This window comes from Acipenser ruthenus, chromosome 21 (assembly GCF_902713425.1).
Source record: "Acipenser ruthenus chromosome 21, fAciRut3.2 maternal haplotype, whole genome shotgun sequence".
NCBI classification, from domain to species: domain Eukaryota; kingdom Metazoa; phylum Chordata; class Actinopteri; order Acipenseriformes; family Acipenseridae; genus Acipenser; species Acipenser ruthenus.
Genome location: NC_081209.1, coordinates 12,530,332 through 12,552,655, shown reverse-complemented (window position 1 = coordinate 12,552,655; position 22,324 = coordinate 12,530,332). Strand labels below are relative to the sequence as shown.

General features: G+C 43.4%; 8 non-coding genes across 8 annotated transcripts; 3 read left to right on the top strand and 5 right to left on the bottom strand.

Annotated features, from left to right (window-relative positions):
• Positions 1 to 3,765: 3,765 nt before the first annotated feature.
• On the bottom strand, positions 3,766 to 3,837 carry trnae-cuc (transfer RNA glutamic acid (anticodon CUC)). Its single transcript has one exon. It is a non-coding gene; the product is annotated as a tRNA-Glu (tRNA).
• A 1,632-nt stretch (positions 3,838 to 5,469) lies between these two features.
• On the top strand, positions 5,470 to 5,551 carry trnas-gcu (transfer RNA serine (anticodon GCU)). Its single transcript has one exon. It is a non-coding gene; the product is annotated as a tRNA-Ser (tRNA).
• A 157-nt stretch (positions 5,552 to 5,708) lies between these two features.
• Positions 5,709 to 5,782, bottom strand: trnat-agu (transfer RNA threonine (anticodon AGU)). The gene has a single exon. It is a non-coding gene; the product is annotated as a tRNA-Thr (tRNA).
• Positions 5,783 to 13,087: 7,305 nt separating this feature from the next.
• Positions 13,088 to 13,159, bottom strand: trnae-cuc (transfer RNA glutamic acid (anticodon CUC)). Its single transcript has one exon. It is a non-coding gene; the product is annotated as a tRNA-Glu (tRNA).
• Positions 13,160 to 14,874: 1,715 nt separating this feature from the next.
• On the top strand, positions 14,875 to 14,956 carry trnas-gcu (transfer RNA serine (anticodon GCU)). The gene has a single exon. It is a non-coding gene; the product is annotated as a tRNA-Ser (tRNA).
• Positions 14,957 to 15,108: 152 nt separating this feature from the next.
• Positions 15,109 to 15,182, bottom strand: trnat-agu (transfer RNA threonine (anticodon AGU)). The gene has a single exon. It is a non-coding gene; the product is annotated as a tRNA-Thr (tRNA).
• A 2,812-nt stretch (positions 15,183 to 17,994) lies between these two features.
• Positions 17,995 to 18,076, top strand: trnas-gcu (transfer RNA serine (anticodon GCU)). Its single transcript has one exon. It is a non-coding gene; the product is annotated as a tRNA-Ser (tRNA).
• Positions 18,077 to 18,235: 159 nt separating this feature from the next.
• Positions 18,236 to 18,309, bottom strand: trnat-agu (transfer RNA threonine (anticodon AGU)). The gene has a single exon. It is a non-coding gene; the product is annotated as a tRNA-Thr (tRNA).
• Between the last annotated feature and the right edge of the window lie 4,015 nt (positions 18,310 to 22,324).

Sequence of the window (22,324 nt, the reverse complement as noted above, 5' to 3'; positions counted from 1 at the left end):
GTGTCAATGAAGCAGTTCTTTAATAGGTAAGCTGACAATCTCTGAGCAATAATGCTGAAGAAAATCTTGCCTTCTACGTTTAATAGGGAAATGGGACGAAACTGACTGATGCTTGTAGAATCTTTTTCTTTAGGTATAAAGACTCCACCTGCTCGGCGCCATGCTCTTGGTACAACCTGTTTTTCCCATGCCACTTTCATCAATTTCCACAGAATTCGTAGAACTCCTGAAGCACTCTTGTACACTCTGTACGGAACTCCATTAGGCCCTGGAGATGATGAAGCCCTTGCTTTTTTCACAGCTTGCTCTATTTCTTTCCACTTAGGTGCACAGTCCTCCATTTGGTATTCTGGTGGATTGATAGGTGGGATGTCTGACGGAATTGACATAGGCTCCTGCCTTTTTGAATCTGTATGTGTTTCCTCCAAATATCTCTCCAGCTCAACCTTAGATGCTTTTAGTGTGCCATTCTTCTCACTGGTGAATAACTTCTTTACAAATTTGAATGGGTCTTTATAAAAGTTAGCTCTCGCACGCTCCTTCTTTTTGTAGCGTTTCCGTAGGCGCTCAGCTCTGCGCAATGTTGCAAGCTTATCTTTTATGACCCTTTGTAAGAGATTGAGTCCCTCCTTCTGACTTTGTTCTGCTCTTCTCCATTGGTTCCTCAGCTGTCTCCTTTCTCTAACTAAGCGTTCAATCTCCTGCTGCCGTCTAGACTTTCCAGGAATAGTTTGTACTTTTTCCTTCCTTTTTTCAACTCCAAACCTCTCACTTCCATATGCGTAGATGATGTCCCCAAATTTATCCAGCTTCTTTTCAACTGTTCCACTTAATCTTTCCAATGCAACGCAGAGATCTGTGTTTACTGTGTCCCATGCAGTTTTCTCACAAGCTCTTGGCCATTTAACTCCAGGCTTGTGCCCGTTGAGGTTCTTTTCTCTCTTATGCTGGTTTGTCTGACCGGGTTCACAAGGATCATTAGGTTCATCACTAACTGTGTCCATGCAAGTCCTCCTCACATCTATGACAGGGGTGCTGATATCCTGCGAACTGTGGTTTGCTTCCTGTCGCTGGATTTCATTCGACTGACTTGACTGACTTCGTAAGAAGTACTGATCAATGCGAGGCCCTTGTCCCTTCTCCCTCAAGCATTTCATTCTCCCTTGATGAATCTTCAAACCCCTGACCGTTGTCGCCTTGCTCCAGCCGCAGACACAAACCTGGAGTTCCATGTCTTTGTTAACTGCAGATCTTGAACTAGTCTTTTGTGAAGTACTCTCCATACTCATATCCGTTTCCGTTCCTAAGTCGTTAACCGTGTTGTCCAACGTTGAGTCATCTTCCGCCCCCGCTCTCGCAGACTCTAGGGGTATTTTTCTATTTAATTTCTTAGAAGCCTTGGGCGGGTGTCTCCAGCATCCTGTAAACACAGAGCTGGATACTGCCGACAAGGGTAGCTAACCCTTACCAGCCCCAATGGGGTCTCTTTCCTCCTGTCAGCTGTCTCTCCAGGCTGTCACAAGTTCTTTCCCTTGTTGCCAGCTGCACTATTCACAGCAGTCACTGGACCTATCCAGATCTTCATGATTTCCATTACACGAGAGTAGATGTTAAAACTTCATGCTGATTTGAACTCGGCTCTCGCCAAGATAAGCACCAACTAAGACGTAGCTTTACAGTAACCTAATGTGATCCATATGCGTCTCCATCCATTTACGTTTCCTTCCATATGATGATGTAGATATCCTTCTGTCTGGTGTTAATGGCTGAAGTGTAATGCTGGCTCCAGGGATCAGCTTATTTTGCCTCCCTGGCGCATCAGCACACACAACGGCTGCGATGCTGGCTCCGGGGATCAACCAAAGTGCGGCCTCCCCAGCGCATCAGCATGACAACCGTCTGGATTGAGCTAAGTAGGGTACATCTCTGGGGTTTTCAAGTGGGCACCTTCCATCCTCAGTGTTTCGTCGACTAGCCCACGACACCTCAAGAGGGCTCGACGGTGATTCTGGCGTCCCAGCATCACCCCCCTCCGTCCCCCACTCAACTCAGCCCAACTTACTTACCTGTCCCCAGCCAGAATCTTTCCGTCTCAACCACAGCCAGTTGCTGCTCCTCTCTGCTGCTTCAGATAAGTTCTTCACTGTGCGACGCAACTCTTGGCCACTGAATCCGACGTCTCTGAGAAACCGGGTTGTAGAGTGTGCCACAAATCCTCGACAACCCACTTCCACTGGGTAAACCCGAACTCTCCATCCTCGCTGTTCCGCTTCAGTGGCTAGTTGAGCATACCGCAGTTTCTTCCTTTCATACGCCTCATCTACAGCATCCTCCCATGGCACTGTTAACTCTACCAGGTGAACAAGGCGTGCTGATCCAGACCACAAGACAATATCTGGTCGAAGGTTAGTGGTGGCAATCTCAGGTGGAAAAATAAGCCGTTGACCAACATCTGCCAGCATATTCCAGTCTCTAGCAGCTTCCAGTTGTCCTGGGCGAGGATTGGTTTTAACACCTTTTCTTGGTGGTTGCTCTCCTGGGCGGAGGAATGTTGTCTTTTGTGTGTAATGTTTTGATGGAACAGGTGGCAACTTATTGGTCATGTTACGCTTGTCTTCCAATGCTAAGGCCAAACATCGCAGCACCTGGTCATGGCGCCAAGTAAACCGTCCTTGGCTAAGAGCCACCTTACATCCTGTCAAAATGTGCCTTAATGTTGCAGGTGATGAACACAAAGGACATGAGGGATCCTCTCCTACCCAGAGGTTTAGGTTCTGTGGTGATGGGAGAACATCATATGTTGACCTGATGAGGAAACTGATCCTGCTCTGTTCCATTGACCATAGGTCTTGCCAGCCAATCTTGCGTTGTTCCACACTCTCCCATCTCATCCATTCTCCCTGTTTGGCCTGGGAAATGGCCTTTATACACCTCATCCTCTCCTCCTGCTTTTGCACCTCGTTGACTACCAGCTTCCTTCTTTGAGCTGGGGCCGCCTTGTGCCATGTAGGAGGAGTTGAACTGAAACCAAGACCCCCTCTTCCATGCTGAACTTGCCCCATGATATCACCAATTCGAAGGGCAGCCTTTGCATCTTCCACAGCTTTCTTTGCCGCCCACTTTCTTCCAGTTTTCAACACAGGTGCTGCCTCCCTTACGCATTTATCGCGTGACTCTACTAATGTCATTTCCAGTCTGACCTTGGCGCACTTAAACTCCTCGGTTAGAGCAGAGACTGGTAGCTGCAGTATTCCTTTACCATAAAGTCCCACTCTGCTGAGGCAGCGTGTAACTCCCAACCATTTCCTGATGTATGAACTGATTAAAGCTTCCAGCTTCTCTACTGTTGTCAAAGAAACCTCGTACACAGTCAGTGGCCACAGCAACCTCGGCAGTAGACCAAACTGAAAGCACCAGAGTTTTAGTTTACCTGGTAGAGCGCAGCTGTCTATGCTCTTCAACCCTTCCACTGCTTGTTGTCTAACTTCTCCCACACGAACTGTGTCCTTTAGATCCCCGTCGTACCATCTCCCAAGACTCTTCACTGGCTTCTCAGACACTGTTGGTATTGCCTCACCATTAATGAAGAATGTTTTATCTACTACTTTGCCTTTAATTATAGAGATGCTCCTTGATTTAGTGGGCTTGAATTGCATTCGTGCCCATTCAATGTTATTGGTTAATTTGTATGTAAACATATCTACATCTGATTAATGAAGAGTAAGAGAGTGGTTTTAATCGGAATAATAATAGGCATAAAAGAACTTCCCTGACCGGGAATCGAACCCGGGCCGCTGCGGTGAGAGCGCCGAAGCCTAACCACTAGACCACCAGGGACGTTGCTGAAGGAGATTGTACGGCTGGCCAGGAATTTCTTTGCTATCAACGCTGTTGCATCAAAAACGGAACAGCCCCCAGGCCCTGCGCAATTGTTACAGGTGTCACTAGGACAGGTTCGTAATACCGGGGTAGCAACACCGTGGAAATGCAGACAAGGAAGCCAGACAATAAATCATGAAAGGGATTCATTTAAATTATTAAAACAATCAGATTAAAATATACTAAAATGGCCAAGCACATATATAAAACATAAAAACGAAATATTGGTCGCAATAACAAGAATAGTTGGATCAATAGCAGCAGTATTCACAATGATTATCACAATTCAAATATAGATTTAGCTACAGCAATAGCAACAACAATGGGCAAATAGCTATAGCCATAACAGGAGTAGCTATCACAACTTAAATATAGGTTCGGCTACAGAAATAACCTGCTATATATCAATATCAGTAACGTTGGAAATGGTTACAGCAACAAACGTAATGTAATTGTCTAACAGCAGCAATCAATAAGAAAAGTTTACAACAATAGAAAGTCCCAAAGCCGTCTTCTCTGTGTTCCACGGTGGCATTAGCTGAGACTCGAATAGGCTACAACAGCTCTGGTTAGTGAGGGCCGTCACTGGAGACGTTTCTCTAAGAAAGTAAAACAAAATTAAAGAACTTCGGCTAAGCAATCCAAATTGTTGAAAGCAGGGCGATGCAGCAAGCACACACACAGCAGCAAAAGATTGCACACTTCACTTAGCGAGGGGGGAGGTATATTCGCCTCTTCCCCTCTAAATGCTCAATCCGCCTTAAACAGCGAACTCAACGCCTTCCCTCTCAGTTGCTTCCGGAGTTGGGTCTCTCAGCGGCAGCGACCTGCTGTACAAGTCCCTTGCTCAGATCCCTCAGGTAATTTCTCGCCTCTGTGTCCGTGTCTCCACAGCTGTGCGTTCCCGTGTCTCTTTGCCTGGAGCTCGCTCTGCTCTCTCAATCTGTCCGTCTCTTAAAACCATTTATTTAATTAAAAATAATAAGACCCACGTGCGGAATGCGCTTTAAAAGCAACATATTAATTGTCAATTAGGTGGAGAGGCAGTCTAGGCAAGTTATTATTACTTATTTCTTAGCAGACGCCCTTAACCAGTGCAACTTCCAATTATCACATTATTTTTACATACAGTTACCCATTTATATAGTTGGGTTTTTACTGGAGCAATCTAGGTAAAGTACCTTGCTCAAGGGTACAACAGCATTGTCCCCCACTGGGGATTGAACCCACAACCCTCCGGTCAAGGGTCCAGAGCTCTAACCATTACTCCACACAAGTGCCGTGATTCAAAATTAGTGAAAATAAACAATAGCCAAACACACAATCAATAATAAAACATGCAGTGAAAATACAAAATCATATCGTGATTTAAATAAAAAAAACAAGCACGCATGTATATAAACACAAAATAATAATAAAAAAAATAATAAAGTGTAAATGCACACCTGCAACACAATGACAGACAATGAATCATAATGAACTGCCATAATAAAGTGTGCTCCTTAGGAGAGATTAGACGGCTTCTACACCCGCGCTGTGAACAAATAGTGAGTGTTTCATCCTCTTTGGTTTGAGCAACTGGTTTTTGGGGACGAGGTGGCCGAGTGGTTAAGGCGATGGACTGCTAATCCATTGTGCTCTGCACGCGTGGGTTCGAATCCCATCCTCGTCGTAGCTTTTTTTATTATTATTATTACTGTTTCTCGTTCTCTTTTTTTTGGCAAAAGTGTTTATCCTGCGACTATAGGACAGTATTGGTCTGTGTTAGAGATGTTCCCCAACAGTAACACAAAAACAGCCTAAACTTTGCTGAAAAATAGTATAACCAAAGGCACCGCTGGGATTTGAACCCAGGATCTCCTGTTTACTAGACAGGCGCTTTAACCATCTAAGCCACGGCGCCCTGCCACACGCAAAGAAATATGTGTCAGAGACCTGTGAAATGAAACCTATCAGGGACATTATTGCCTTTACTGTCATTCTCTACTGCAATGCAGGACTGTAAAATTAAGCGCGCGACATTTCTGAAATTAATCTGAAACACTTGAAAATGCGTATTACTTGTTATTAAACAATTTCCGACCTCAGATATCGGAATCTGCATTGTATTTTATATGACCGATTGTACCCTCTTTGTCTAGATATATGACATTTGGTAGTTCACACGAGCAAAACATATAGTGAAATTGAGGTCACACCGAGACTTGAACTCGGATGGCTGGATTCAGAGTCCAGAGTGCTAACCTTTACAACATGGAACCTCTGCTGAGCACCCTGGAGATGAATGGCTGTAACATCCTTATAGTGTTCTTGTGTGTTGAGAAGAACAATCCAAAGGCAGTATGATGAGTATTCATAACCTGTATTCATTTAATTGTTAAACCTAAAACAAACAACTTTTTGCTTCCAGCTTGCAACTGCAACTTCCCGCTATATCCCAAAACCCGGACTGGAGTGACGTAACAATCAGCTACGTTACTTCACTCAAAACATGGACTAGACTCAAACAGCGCCACAGTATTATAACAACATTACATCTCTCCCTTGTTTTAACAAGATAATAGATGTACATATATATATATATATATATATATATATATATATATATATATATATATATATATATATATATATATATATATATATATATATTGTGATAAATAGTGGGTTATCGGGGGTTAGTCCCGATAGAAATAGTAGGGATTTCTATTTAAAGAACAGCGATAACTGTACTGTTGGTCACAAGATTTCCTTTTCGTTTGTTTTAAAATGGCTGCCGCTTAAAAGACTACAATTCCCCTAGTTCCTGGAACTCAGGGGCTCTGTAACGGCGGGATTCTGGGTAAATAAAAGGGGAGTGTTTTGTAGCAAGGGTTGGTGGTGGTACGGCAGTGAGACCTGTGTGTTGGATTGTTTTTACACATTATAAAGAAAATCCTAGCAGGACGTGCCTGTGGGGGCCAAAGAGTGGAAAATATTGTTAGTACGAAACTAAACGGTGATACGGTGGTACGGTTATACAGTTATACAGCGAGCAGAGGCTGTAAGGGACAGTCTTCAAAGGACGATGAAATACGTGAATACAGCGAGGTGCGCTGTTTAAAAAAAAGACGCGTTTGGGTGTACGCAATCCAACGCAAAGGACGGAACAGTAATACTGAAGACACGGCTCTGAAGTTGGATGTAAACTTACCTGCAACGCTACAACAAGCTGTGAGTACAAGCTCTACAACCGGAATACATATTCCTATACTCAAATGGTGGAAAGGCTGACAAGCCAACGTGATTACCCAGGAACAAGAAAGAGATGCTGTGTTTCTTTTTGTTTACTGGACTAAGTGCACCACGTGTGGACACTTAAAAGACTGAAAAGAAAAGGTGCATGTACCAGTGGACTTCAAGTAAATCTTTATGGGATTTAATTGCATTATGTTTGTGTGTACAGTTCTTCTTTATTATTAGGGTGTGGATCAGCCACTCCCTAATCAATAGTCAGGGCTTGAAAAGTGAGTTAGTGCCCAGACCTGGGTTAGTTTTTATTTTGGTGCTCATATTTAGTTTTGTCTCTACTTTTGTTTTCTTTGTAAATAAAATCTCACCTATTGGTTCGCCATTTCTGTTTCCGACTCAATCTTTGGAATAGCACATTCAGTCAGAGTCTTACAAAATAGAGCACTTTCGCTCACAATATATATATATATATTTATAAGCCCTTTCTTTAAAGTCATTGAAACTGTAATTTGTGTGATTTCTGGAAAGTCCATTAAATCAAATTTCTTTAATCAGATATCTTGGAGGTCTTCGAGTTTATCTTGAAGGGTAATGTCTTTCATGTGATGGGATTTGTTGATCACGCTGGAGTACTGAATTCTCTCTGCCTCCTCCTAAATTGGTGCATGTTGTCTGGGGGACATCCCCTACCTCTTCCATGGCAGGTAAATCCTTGTTTGGGGTTTTGACCACTTTGAAGTGTGATGAATTTCTAGTGACACGGTGTCCGTGATTTTCAGCTGTAAGCATTGATCCTTTGATGTCGACCACCTGGTATGGTGTGCTATGGAATGGGGTGGATAGTTTACCTTTGTGCAGTTGGCGGTAAAGTACCGTGTCACCTATTTTGATGTCCAAAGGATGTGCATTGTTGTGACAATCTGCATATGTCTTCATGTGTTGCTTCGCTTTTCGATCGGTGTCTCGAAGTGATGTGTCTTCAGTTTGATGGTGCAGGCTGGGAAGTGTAGTGTTGATTTTTCTGCAAAACATCAGTTCAGCTGGGGTCAGTTTCGTGGTGATATGCGGTGCAGCTCTATAGTTCCTGAGAAACTTGAAAAGATGTTGTTTCCATGGCTTGCCCTCGGAATGTGTGGCAGAAACTGTCTTTTTAAGTGTTCTCATAAAACGTTCCACCTCTGTATTTGCTCTTGGCCAGTAGGGTGTAATTCTTCTGTGTTTGAAACCAAGGTAGGTAGAAAAGTTTTTGAACTCTTGGCTATTGAAAGGAGGACCATTGTCAGTATTGACAACCTGCGGAATTCCAAAAGATGAGAAAATCTTGTCCAGTTTTGGAATGATTGTATTTGCTGACGTGGACTTAACAATTTCTACCTCTGGGTAGCGGGAGTATTCATCTAACACAACAAGCAGATAATCCCCAGAAGGAAAAGGTCCTGTGAAATCAATGGCCACTTGAAACCACTGTCCTTTTGGAAGTTCAGACATTTGAAGAGGTTCCATGTGTGTTTGTGGCACAGCAGCTTGGCATGGGATGCAGTTGTGGATTAGATTTTCTACACTTTTATCAATGCCTGGAAACCACACTTTGTCTCTTATTAGTTGTTTTGTCTTGACTGTGCCTAGATGGCCTTCATGAGCTAAAGCTAGTGCTCTAGACTGCAACGAGGTTGGTATAACGAGTCTGTTGCCTCTGAGTATGATGTCCGCATCTGCATTGGTGGTAAGCTCATTGCGCAGGGGATAGAAAGCTTTAAGTGTGGTAAAGTCAATATTTGTGAGTGTGTCAGGAGTTTTATTAATGTCATGCCAATTTCCTTTCTGAATTAAATCTGCTAGCCTTTGTAGCGTAGGGTCTTGCTTGGTCTCTTGTTTCACTTCTAGCATGGTCATCGCCTTGGGGACCGTGTGATCAGCAATGAAACTTATGTACTCTTCCGCAATCGTGCTAGCTTGCGTGTTGTGTGATGACATGTGTGATATGGGATGCCTTGACATGTAGTCAGCAGGGTTATCCTTTCCAGCTTGGTGGATCACTTTAGCGGGTGGTGTTGCTTTTGGGTTGTTGAAGATGTACTCCAGTGGTTTATGATCCGTGATCACAGTGAAATCAGATCCGTATAAGTACAGGTGAAAGTGTTCACATGCCCAGATGATTGCTAGTGCTTCCCGTTCTATTTGAGAGTATCGTTGTTCTACAGGAGTGAGAGCTCTACTAGCATATGCGATTATGTTTGTGATTCTGCTGTCTGGTGCTTGTTGGCTGAGAATGGCACCTAAACCAACCGGACTAGCATCTACAAGAATGGTTGTGTCTTTAGTTTGGTCAAAATATGCCATTGTCTTGTGGCTTGTCAACTGCCGTTTCAATTCACCTAAAGCAAAATCGTGTTTTGAATTCCAGCACCACAATTTGTCTTTCTTTGTAAGTTCACGAAGGGGTTGTGATGTTGTAGCAAAATCTGGAATAAAACGTGCACAGTAGGTTACCATGCCAAGTAAACTGCGTACTTCTGTGGTACTGGTTGGGGCTCTCATGTTCATTATAGCCTCAATTTTTTGGGGGTCTGCAGATATGCCTTCTTTTGAGAAAATGTATCCATAAAATTCTAGTTTAGATTTGTTATACTCACATTTGTTTTTGTTTAGGGTGAGGTGATTTTCTTGCAGTCTTTGGAACACAGCTTTGAGACTCTTGTCATGGTCTTCTGGAGTCTTCCCAAATACTATTATGTCATCACTGATGTTTCTGACATTTGGAATTCCTTGCAAGACCTGCTGGATGGTGTTTTGAAATAGCTCAGCAGCAGATGAAATCCCAAAGTTCAATCTCTTGTAGTGCCACAGACCAACATGAGTGGTGAACGTGGTAATGTATCTTGATTCTGGTGCTAGCTCAAGCTGGTGGTATCCAGCATTTAAATCAAGCTTAGAGAATACCACTGCTCCATTGAGGTCATGGATTAGGTCATCTACTGTGGGAGTCAAGTGGCGTTCTCGCAGAATGGCTGTGTTTGGTAATCTCATATCAATGCAAATACGAACTCTGTCTGGGTCTTTGGGTTTGGGAGCCACAACAATTGGCGATACCCAGGGTGTTGGACCACTTATTCTTTCTATAATGTCCTGACTTTCAAGCAGACTTTTTTACGTATGTGGAAAGGAATTCTTCGATGTGGCTGGACAACTGGTGGAATGTCAGGGTTGACATGCAGCTTGACTTGGAAATCTTTTAACTTTCCAATTCCTTCAAAGATATTTGCATGTTGTGTCAAGAGTGACTCTAAGAATGGTGGGTGGACCTTTGCAGTTGTATGTGACACTGAATTAATTATTTTTAAAAGTCCAAGTTCAGTGGCTGTCTGGCAGCTCAACAACGAGCCATAGTGCCCTTTGACAATGTAGAAAACAGTAGGGACAATTTTTGTGCTGTTGCTAACTGTAGTGCAGAATTTTCCCAACAGTGGTAGGGCTGTGCGAGATCCATATGTGCAAATTTTAATGTTTGCGCGCTGGAGTTGTACCTTGTCTTGTAGTTTGGTGTAGGCAGTTTCATCCATTATGTTCACGCTGGCACCGGAGTCCACAATGACATCAATAGCAGTGTTCTCAACAATAATCTTGGTAAGAGGTTGTTTTGGGTTAATGGTATACACAGTGTAAAGGCATTCATCATCTGAACTTGATCTTCTGTCAGTTTTGCTGGAAGAGTCATCACTTACATGCACTTCATGCACTTTGGACTTTATATGTTGCTTTCCAGGGTTCTTTGTGGTGGGCAAGTGTAGTTTTGAACGGCAGCATTTTTCAAAATGATTCAGTTTTCCACATGCTCTGCATGTTTTGCCTTTAGCAGGGCAAAAGGCCTGTCCTCCTCTGTGAGGGTAGCTGCCTCCACAGTTGTTGCATTTATTATTGTCAGGTGCCCTGTTGGTGTATGCTTCTCTGGTGAATTGACGTTTGTTGTGTTGAATGGAATTCACAGGCATTGCGTTTTGAAATTGCTGTTTTGTTTCTTCTATACTTTTTGCATGAAGTTCTGAGAATTCCATAGCCCTTCCTGTGTCCAGCAGTTCTTTCAGTGTCATGTCAGCATTTCGTAGCGCTCTCCTTCTTAAATGCGTGGATGTGCAGCTTAAAATAATTTGAGATTTGATTTCCCTTTTTATACTTGCAAACTCGCATGTTTCTGCCAGGTGTCTGAGTCTCGTATGATATGCATCAAGGGTTTCATCTGCCATCTGTTTCGCCTGACGAAAAACGTATGTTTCATATTCAGTGTTTTTTTTCAGCGAAAAGTACTCAGTCAGTTTCGTTACTGCAGTATCATAAGCATCCACTCCCCCGGTTTCTGGCAACGTCTCAAAAACATCAAACACATCAGGTCCAGTGTAATGTAAAAGCATAGCTTTCTTTTGTTTGTTGTCTTTAATGTTTAACGCAATAATGAAGTTCTGAAATCTTTGAATCCACTTAGTCCAGTGGAGCCCGAGTGAGCTAGGGTCACTGTGTATGTCAAATGAAGGAAACGGAGGAAGTCCAGCTGCAGCCGCCATTTCGTGGTCGTATATATTTATTTATTTATTTATTTATTTATAACTCACGTGTTGCGTTGTTCAGATATCCTCGTCGCCAAATATAGAGTTCTTGTGTGTTGAGAAGAACAATCCAAAGGCAATATGATGAGTATTCATAACCTGTATTCATTTAATTGTTAAACCTAAAACAAACAACTTTTTGCTTCCAGCTTGCAACTGCAACTTCCCGCTATATCCCAAAACCCGGACTGGAGTGACGTAACAATCAGCTACGTTACTTCACTCAAAACATGGACTGGACTCAAACAGTGCCACAGTATTCTAACAACATTACAATCCTCAGCTCCCAGGTGTTAAATCCCCTACTGCTGACAACCCCTGGACCGCAAGGCTTTCTCCCCGTTCTGATTGCACACAGTCCTTCAACAAACATCAATTTCTCCAGTTTGAATCCAAAATGCGACGTTTCATTTCTTGGTTCATACTGGCAGCAGGTCTCGAAAACTGCACTATCAGCACCCAATCGTGCACCACAAACACTGCTCACATTCAAATATGACACATGTTCATTGACAATATATGTATTACACATGTAGATTTAGAAACTGTTTTAATAACATCGGCATTGCTCATTTAAAATAAGAAACATTTGCTTAACAATTAAACACGTTGCATCTTTACAAGTGAAAATACACTTTCAAATACAAATTCCTCCATTTGACCCTCATAAGGACACGACCGGACCCCAGCAATAAAACGACATATAACTAACACGTGGAGTAAATGAATGAATAAAAATGTGTATAGGAACACTTTATTTTGCTTTTCCTTTACTTCTAGCCATCGTTTGGCATAATGTGTTGTTTATGCAAGATGGATAAGACGCCTAATGCGCACAGCTGTCTCCTAGCAAGTGAAGGCACCACTGTATTCTGGACGCTGTAGTTTATTCTAGGAACAAGACACCTGGGCGTGTTAGATATCACGGGAAATCGTGGAGCCTCCTCTTTCGTTTGGTATGTGGACTGCGTGCCTAGCTCTTTCCGTTTTTGAGTTACAGGTACTTGAACGCACCTACCGATTTGCTGCGCGTCACAGCACTGGAGCACTGAATGAGAGGGTACGTAGGATAATCCCGTGACTCTTTTTAGTCGGTACTTATTGTGTTAACTGTGTGATTGTGTAGAGGGGGGTCGTTAGACTACAGCTGTCCTCTCGCTTGTAACGAGCAATTGTAAACTCCTTTTCTGCAGTCTGAGAAGAAAATAATGCCAAAAGGGGTTGTGAATCAATGTGCAAAGTCTCTATAATAATAATATAATTGATGCGCTTTTAATTGAATGCAGTCGGGCCACAGCCAAGAATTAGACATATCTACATCTGATTAATGAAGAGTAAGAGAGTGGTTTTAATCGGAATAATAATAGGCATAAAAGAACTTCCCTGACCGGGAATCGAACCCGGGCCGCGGCGGTGAGAGCGCCGAATCCTAACCACTAGACCACCAGGGACGTTGCTGAAGGAGTTTGTACGGCTGGCCAGGAATTTCTTTGCTATCAACGCTGTCGCATCAAAAACGGAACAGCCCCCAGGCCCTGCGCAATTGTTACAGGTATCACTAGGACAGGTTCGTAATACCGGGGTAGCAACACCGTGGAAATGCAGACAAGGAAGCCAGACAATAAATCATGAAAGGGATTCATTTAAATTATTAAAACAATCAGATTAAAATATACTAAAATGTCCAAGCACATATATAAAACATAAAAACGAAATATTGGTCGCAATAACAAGAATAGTTGGATCAATAGCAGCAGTATTCACAATGATTATCACAATTCAAATATAGATTTAGCTACAGCAATAGCAACAACAATGGGCAAATAGCTATAGCCATAACAGGAGTAGCTATCACAACTTAAATATAGGTTCGGCTACAGAAATAACCTGCTATATATCAATATCAGTAACGTTGGAAATGGTTACAGCAACAAACGTAATGTAATTGTCTAACAGCAGCAATCAATAAGAAAAGTTTACAACAATAGAAAGTCCCAAAGCCGTCTTCTCTGTGCTCCACTGTGGCATTAGCTGAGACTCGAATAGGCTACAACAGCTCTGGTTAGTGAGGGCCGTCACTGGAGACGTTTCTCTAAGAAAGTAAAACAAAATAAAAGAACTTCGGCTAAGCAATCCAAATTGTTGAAAGCAGGGCGATGCAGCAAGCACACACACAGCAGCAAAAGATTGCACACTTCACTTAGCGAGGGGGGAGGTATATTCGCCTCTTCCCCTCTAAATGCTCAATCCGCCTTAAACAGCGAACTCAACGCCTTCCCTCTCAGTTGCTTCCGGAGTTGGGTCTCTCAGCGGCAGCGACCTGCTGTACAAGTCCCTTGGTCAGATCCCTCAGCTGTGGGCCCGTATTTGTTCCTTTAGTTCTTTATTACTTTCTGGTTTACTTGAGTTTCATTTCTGTCTCCTCGCCTTTCTGTGGGGGCTGTGTGGTCCAGTGGTTAAAGAAAAGGCCTTGTAACCAGGAGGTCCCCCGTTCAAATCCCACCTCAGCCACTGACTCATTGTGTGACCCTGAGCAAGTCACTTAACCTCCTTGTGCTCCGTCTTTCAGGTGAGACGTAGTTGTAAGTGACTCTGCAGCTGATGCATAGTTCTTACACCCTAGTCTCTGTAAGTCGCCTTGGATAAAGGTGTCTGCTAAATAAACAAATAATAATAATTTCTCTCCTGTGTCTCCACTGCTGTGCGTTCCCGTGTCTCTTTGCTTGGAGCTCTCTCAATCTGTCTGTCTCTTAAAACCATTTATTTAATTAAAAATAATAAGACCCACGTGCGGAATGCGCTTCAAAAGCGACACATTAATTGTCAATTAGGTGGAGAGGCAGTCCAGGCAAGTGCCGTGATTCAAAATTAGTGAAAATAAACAATAGCCAAACACACAATCAATAATAAATCGTGCAGTGAAAATACAAAATCATATCGTGATTTAAATAAAAAAAAAAACAAACATGCATGTATATAAACACAAAATATTAAAAAAAATAATAAATTGTAAATGCACACCTGCAACACAATGACAGACAATGAATCATAATGAACTGCCATAATAAAGTGTGCTCCTTAGGATAGATTAGACGGCTTCTACACCCGCGCTGTGAACAAATAGTGAGTGTTTCATCCTCTTTGGTTTGAGCAACTGGTTTTCGGGGACGAGGTGGCCTAGTGGTTAAAGCGATGGACTGCTAATCCATTGTGCTCTGCACGCGTGGGTTCGAATCCCATCCTCGTCGTAGCTTTTTTTTTTTATTACTGTTTCTCTTTCTCGTTTTTTTGGCAAAAGTGTTTATCCTGCGACTATGGGACAGTATTGGTCTGTGTTAGAGATGTTCCCCAACAGTAACACAAAAACAGCCTAAACTTTGCTGAAAAATAGTATAACCAAAGGCACCGCTGGGATTTGAACCCAGGATCTCCTGTTTACTAGACAGGCGCTTTAACCAGCTAAGCCACGGCGCCCTGCCACACGCAAAGAAATATGTGTCAGAGACCTGTGAAATGAAACCTATCAGGGACATTATTGCCTTTACTGTCATTCTCTACGCAATGCAGGACTGTAAAATTAAGCGTGCGACATTTCTGAAATTAATCTGAAACACTTGAAAATGCGTATTACTTGTTATTAAACAATTTCCGACCTCAGATATCGGAATCTCCATTGTATTTTATATGACCGATTGTACCCTCTTTGTCTAGATATATGACATTTGGTAGTTCACATGATCAAAACATATGGTTAAATTGAGGTCACACCGAGACTTGAACCCGGATGGCTGGATTCAGAGTCCAGAGTGCTAACCTTTACAACATGGAACCTCTGCTGAGCACCCTGGAGATGAATGGCTGTAACATCCTCAGCTCCCAGGTGTTAAATCCCCTACTGCTGACAACCCCTGGACCGCAAGGCTTTCTCCCCGTTCTGATTGCACACAGTCCTTCAACAAACATCAGTTTCTCCAGTTTGAATCCAAAATGCGACGTTTCATTTCTTGGTTCATACTGGCAGCAGGTCTCGAAAACTGCACTATCAGCACCCAATCGTGCACCACAAACACTGCTCACATTCAAATAAGACACATGTTCATTGACAATATATGTATTACACATGTAGATTTAGAAACTGTTTTAATAACATCGGCATTGCTCATTTAAAATAAGAAACATTTGCTTAACAATTAAACACGTTGCATCTTTACAAGTGAAAATACACTTTCAAATACAAATTCCTCCATTTGACCCTCATAAGGACACGACCGGACCCCAGCAATAAAACGACATATAACTAACACGTGGAGTAAATGAATGAATAAAAATGTGTATAGGAACACTTTATTTTGCTTTTCCTTTACCTCTAGCCATCGTTTGGCATAATGTGTTGTTTATGCAAGATGGATAAGACGCCCAATGCGCACAGCTGTCTCCTAGCAAGTGAAGGCACCACTGTATTCTGGACGCTGTAGGTTATTCTAGGAACAAGACACCTGGGCGTGTTAGATATCACGGGAAATCGTGGAGCCTCCTCTTTCGTTTGGTATGTGGACTGCGTGCCTAGCTCTTTCCGTTTTTGAGTTACAGGTACTTGAACACACCTACCGATTTGTTGCGCGTCACGGCACTGGAGCACTGAATGAGAGGGTGCGTAGGATAATCCGTGACTCTTTTTAGTCGGTACTTATTGTGTTAACTGTGTGATTGTGTAGAGGGGGGTCGTTAGACTACAGCTGTCCTCTCGCTTGGAACGAGCAATTGTAAACTCCTTTTCTGCAGTCTGAGAAGATGATAATGCCAAAAGGGGTTGTGAATCAATGTGCAAAGTCTCTGTAATAATATAAAGGATGCGCTTTTAATTGAATGCAGTCGGGCCACAGCCAGGAATTAGACATATCTACATCTGATTAATGAAGAGTAAGAGAGTGGTTTTAATCGGAATAATAATAGGCATAAAAGAACTTCCCTGACCGGGAATCGAACCCGGGCCGCAGCGGTGAGAGCGCCAAATCCTAACCACTAGACCACCAGATTCGTTGATGGAGGAGGCTGTATGGCTGGCAAGGAATTTCTTTGTTATCAACGCTGTCGCATCAAAAACGGAACAGCCCCCAGGCCCTGCGGAATTGTTACAGGTGTCACTAGGACAGGTTCGTAATACCGGGGTAGCAACACCGTGGAAATGCAGACAAGGAAGCCAGACAATAAATCATGAAATGGATTCATTTAAATTATTAAAACAATCAGATTAAAATATACTAAAATGGCCAAGCACATATATAAAACATAAAAACGAAATATTGGTCGCAATAACAAGAATAGTTGGATCAATACCAGCAGTATTCACAATGATTATCACAATTCAAATATAGATTTAGCTACAGCAATAGCAACAACAATGGACAAATATCTATATCCATAACAGGAGTAGCTATCACAACTTAAAGAACTTCGGCTAAGCAATCCAAATTGTTGAAAGCAGGGCGATGCAGCAAGCACACACACAGCAGCAAAAGATTGCACACTTCACTTAGCGAGGGGGGGAGGTATATTCACCTTTTCCCCTCTAAATGCTCAATCCGCCTTAAACAGCGAACTCAACGCCTTCCCTCTCAGTTGCTTCCGGAGTTGGGTCTCTCAGCGGCAGCGACCTGCTGTACAAGTCCCTTGGTCAGATCCCTCAGGTGTGGGCCCGTATTTGTTCCTTTAGTTCTTTATTACTTTCTGGTTTACTTTAGTTTCATTTCTGTCTCCTCGCATTTCTCTCCTCTGTCTCTCTGTCTCTGTGTCTCTGTGTCTCTGTGTCTGTGTCTCCACAGCTGTGCGTTCCCGTGTCTCTTTCCCTGCAGCTCTCTCTGCTCTCTCAATCTGTCCGTCTCTTAAAACCCTTTAGTTAATTAAAAATAATAAGACCCACGTGCGGAATGCGCTTCAAAAGCGACACATTAATTGTCAATTAGGTGGAGAGGCAGTCCAGGCAAGTGCTGTGATTCAAAATTAGTGAAAATAAACAAAAGCCAAACACACAATCAATCATAAATCGTGCAGTGAAAATACAAAATTATATCGTGATTTAAATTAAAAAATAAACAAGCACACATGTATATAAACACAAAATAAAAAAAAAATAATAAAGTGTAAATGCACACCTGCAACACAATGACAGACAATGAATCATAATGAACTGCCATAATAAAGTGTGCTCCTTAAGACAGATTAGGCGGCTTCTACACCTGCGCTGTTAGTGTTTCATCCTCTTTTGTTTGAGCAACTAGTTTTCGGGGACGAGGTGGCCGAGTGGTTAAGGCGATGGACTGCTAATCCATTGTGCTCTGCATGCGTGGTTTTGAATCCCATCCTCGTCGCAGCTTTTGTTTTTTTATTTTATTACTGTTTCTCTTTCTCTTTTCTTTTGGCAAAAGTGTTTATCCTGCGACTATAGGACATTATTGGTCTGTGTTAGAGATGCTCCCCAACAGTAACACAAACACAGCCTAAACTTTGCTGAAAAATAGTATAACCAAAGGCACCGCTGGGATTTGAACCCAAGCTCTCCTGTTTACTAGACAGGCACTTTAACCATCGAAGCCACGGCGCCCTGCAACACACAAGGAAATATGTGTCAGAGACCTGTGAAATGAAACGTATCTCGGACTATTGGCTTGACTTCTCTACTACAATGCTGTAACCGATATTAACATCTGTCACTGAAGGAATACATTTAAAATGTAGCCGCTACGCCACTCCCCAATATTAATAAGGAGAAAAGAAAAATCTTAATTAAGGTTCTTTTCTATTGGGCAACGACTTAGTTTAATAGCAGCATCAATTCCCAATTACAGAAACCAGAAGCCAAGTAAATGTATACAAAGTTTATTAACACAAAGGCAATTCCAGTTAAAAACAATTTAAAATGTAGCAGCAATTGTCTAGAGTTAGCAGCAATAAATGCAATGTAGAATATGGTTTTAATATAGCAGCAATGATATTAATGTATAAAAATGGTTTCAAATAACAGTAATCACAATGTCACAGCAATAACTACAAATAGCAACAATAATTCACTGGTTGCCTATGAGGGCTTGAGAGGAGGCGAAATTGGGAGTGAGATATTAAGAATGAGACAAGATGAGAGGATTTCTCTGGTTGCTTAGGAGGCTTGAGAGGGGCGAGTCTTTTGAGAGTTTAAGAGTGAGAGGAGTTTGGACTCCCAAGTGGCGCATCCAGTAAAGGCGCTCCACGTGAGTGCAGGATACGCTCTATAGCCTGCAAGTCGCGAGTTCGAATCCAGGCTATTCCTTTGCCGATCGAGGACGGGAGCTTCCAAGGGGCGGCGCACAATTGGTCGAGTGTCGCTCTGTGGGAGGGAGGGTTAGGTCAGTCAGGGTGTCCTCGGCTCACCGCTTGGCACATAAGCAGCAGAAGAATAGGATGTGGCCAGGGGTCCCCTCAGGCCGGCGAGGAACAGCCGGGCGGCAGTGGTTGAGACGAGAGGCCGACCCGGACAGCCGGGGGAGTGAGACTCATTTCCCCCCAAAAGAGGACCCCCGACTCCCCACAAGAACCACACCGTGGGATAGAAAAGAGATCGCAGAGCCGCACACATAGACAAAAGCTAGAAAAGACAAGAGATGTTATTAGACAACCTATGCCTATAAGCCGTCCGCACTGTGGAGAGGAAAAACCTGCAGGGAGGAAACCTCTGGTGGGCCTGGCAGAGAGGGCACCCCCCACTCCGGGCAAGCTAACGAGTGCTTGGTGAGCTGTGGCGACGTCTGCAGAGGATGATCTAATATAAAGTTCAACAGCTGATGAGATCCAACACCCCATAGACTTAATCAAGTGTTGATTGATTCCTGCCCTTGCCGCGGAGGCAGCTGCTCTGATCCAGAATGAATGAGGGGAGAAATAGTTCGAAGAAAGCCCGATCCATGACAAGAGGGTGCATAAACGGGATGAGAACCAGTATCTCGTAAGTATAGATCTGGAGCTGTCGATGAAGAGGGGATCTGATGGAAAATACTGAATCCTTGGCTTAATTGGACCGTTTTTGAAGATCTGATGTGGAGGATAAAGTGGTTTCCGGGCATTTGAGAGAGATCTGAGCGCTTGAGGCCTAGAGCTGGGAAGCTGGAATTTGATGGAGTTGAGAATTCTGCACAGCAGAGAAATCCAAAGGTGGCGGTCCGGCACAGGGTTTCCATGACGATGTCGTTGAATAGGTTGAAGCATCCTTGCCGGAGAGCAGTGATGAGACAAAGGAGAAGGTCTGTAGAGATTGGTTAACTTGATGGAGAGGAGGGGAGCAGGCTTTTCTCCATACATCTGAGCGTTCTCTCTAGAGATCCGCCATCTCTAGAACGGACAAGAGGAGAAAGATTGGAGGCGAAATTGATACTGAATGCCCGCTAGGTAGCATCTAAATAAACGTAGAGACAGCCTGAGGTGAGTGATGAAGGCGAGGAGGTGCTGTAGGTTGAAAGAGGTATGAGAGATCTGTTTTTTACTCGCAAAAGTGAGTAAATGAAGACCAGGCAGTCGAGTAGAAGGAACGGGTAGATGGGGCAAGAACGTACTCCATGAATCTACGTGGTGATTGAAGGAGGCCAGAGAGAGAGTTATTCAGTTGAATATTGTTTTGCTGAAGGGTGGTACGAGACGAAGGTTGGGGTCTGGTCCTGGGACCAGGTTGCGGAACTTCTGGATCTTGTTGTAACTTTTTGGAAGTCTGTTTTGAAGTCCTGATGAATAGGAGGAAGTTATTTCCGGGTACTTGAGTGAGGTCAAAGTGCCGCAGGCTGATGGCTGGGAAACTGGAGATTCCGATGAGATTGCTTGTCTTGATGGAGAGGAGGATGCGAGACTCTCAAGCGGACCTCCGGGATTGAAAGGAGGTGGGGGGACGGAGGAGAAACAGGTGCTGGATACCTGAGAGATAATTCCTGATGAAGGGGCCAGGTTAAGGGATAGCCTGAGGTCTGTCATAAAGGCAAGGAGGTGCTGAAGGTTATAGGTGGTGAGAGAGATACGAATCTGGGCACAGAATGTGTTGAAGGAAGACCAGGCAGTAGAATAAGAAGAGCGACTGGAAGGGGCGAAGGCATTTCTCCCTGAAGCTGCAGGCCGACGGGGAGGCTGGAGAGTGTGGAGTTTAGTGGAACACCAGCTGATTGAAAGGATGAACTTGTCACGGGTTGGGGTCTGCTTGTGGGACCGGGCTGTGAAACTTGCAGACCATCACACAACCTCCACCATGTTTAACACTGGGCATGGTTAACTTTTTTTTTTTTACTGCAAGGTGTAGTATTCTGTAGTAAAATTACTACAGCCGGCCAAAGTCCAGTATCTGGGTGCACGGAATGGTTCACAAGACCTCATGGTTGAAATGGCTTAACGCTCCAAGTCTATCCATTGTATTCCCCTTGATGTCCTGGTAACTCTTGCTTTTTTTTTTTTAAACCGGTAAATCACTGGTGTTGTCACGGTAAGTTCACAGGGCGCACTCTGTTCCTTCAGGAATCCTGCAGAGCAAGTGCTTCACAAGAGCAGTTAGACATAGTACTTCCAAGGTCAGGTCATTGAATAGACAGGGCAGCTTTTTCTGAGGGTAGAGATTAAAGAGTGAAGGATGTCTATTGATATAGGGAGCCAGGAGGGAGAAGCAGGGGGGGAGGGACGGGGGGGGACTCTTGAGGATCTCCCCGAGTGTCAGCAAACTGATGGAATGGATAGGAGTCTTGGAGAAAGGACGGAGATGAGGCGGCAGAAATACTGAATTCCGGAGATGTAGGCTTTAACGGTAGTGGGCGCTAAGTGAAGAGAATCCTTGCATGGGCGATGGAAGCTAGATCCGTTGCTCATTAAATCGGGATGGGATGTATTTTGTTTTGAGTGCAGAAAGTTGTAAATGTTTTCCATCCAGTGGTAAATGAAGATTTGGTCGCTGGGGCTAAGGGTGTGGCCATGTAGTGATGAGCAGATTGCAGAAGCTTGGAGAGTGTTGTATTTAGTTGAACGGCAGATGTTGGTGTTGCAGAGTTTGATGAGGGCTGAAGTGGCAGCTGGACCTGAACAAATATATGAAATCGACTGCAGAGTTGTTTCTAAAAACGAAGGTAGAGAGATGAGATGCCGACCATCCTGTGTTAGTTAATACGGGATTGATCGGCGGTTTGCTACCATCATGTCTGTTTGGAATGGAAAAGGTGAACTCATAAATCAGAGATTTGGGTTTCACAACTCCAGTCATTCTCCAAATAGTGGAACTCCTTAATTCATAAATCAAACAGATTTCCAGTCTTGTACCATGTATTAAAGCTTGTAGTATCTGAGAGGATGAGCGGACATATGACTAAATTGCTGAGGAAGTAAAGCTCTCTGTGTATATATATATTTTAGATCCAGGTATTGGAGGAAAGCTGGAGTGTTGGAAGCTCTAGAGGAGAGCAGTTGCAGATTTAAACAGTAAACTAAAGTCACTTTTGTATGCTGCAATAGTGAGCAGATCTGAAGAGGGAGCCGTGATTTGCTATAATGAGGAGATATTAACAGTAGAGACAAGATCTGGCAGAGATCTGAGGGAGTAGACGATGGAATGCTGTCAGTAGTGTGCA